Raw genomic sequence first — 600 nt, 5'->3', positions numbered from 1 at the left:
ATTCAACGGCGATGAATACACGAATTGGTGATTATTTTTAGAAAAAATATACCTATATTTCTAGATTTGATTTTTTTGTTCATTGCATGATTTTTTCTAATTTTGTTATTTTTTTATCATTTTAATAAACCAAAATTTTATGAAAAACTGCTACAGATTGCTTATTAACCTGATAACATGAAACATATTTCACAATCAATAGCAAAAAAATTAGGCTTTATCATTTTTGCACATGTTTTCCGGATACCATTAGATATTAGTCATCTTTTTGGAATTTTCCTCAATTGATGTTTATTGTAGGGTCTTAACTATGATCTAATAAGTGACATTATTTTTTGTAATATAGTTCAAAGTCAAGGCTTGTTGTTAAGAGGAACAAAATTCTAGACTTCTTTTTTTACTTTTTTTTTAGATAATCGCAAATTTTATTTATTCTAGACTGCTTACAAATCATTACTTGCAGAATTACAAACTTGCCAAGATTTTTTACACTTATTTCAAAAAATTTTATTTTTTTGCATTTTTTTTAAACAAATACATGACGTGATAAATTCTTATTATTGCTACATTTTGCTAGTAATAAAGCAAATTTAATTGGTT

The sequence above is a fragment of the Tribolium madens genome, unplaced genomic scaffold (genome assembly GCF_015345945.1).
Source record: "Tribolium madens isolate multiple individuals breed KSU strain unplaced genomic scaffold, Tmad_KSU_1.1 Scaffold_11;HRSCAF=98;Tcas5.2_LG3b, whole genome shotgun sequence".
Taxonomy (NCBI): domain Eukaryota; kingdom Metazoa; phylum Arthropoda; class Insecta; order Coleoptera; family Tenebrionidae; genus Tribolium; species Tribolium madens.
Note: the sequence above shows the minus strand (reverse complement) of the source record.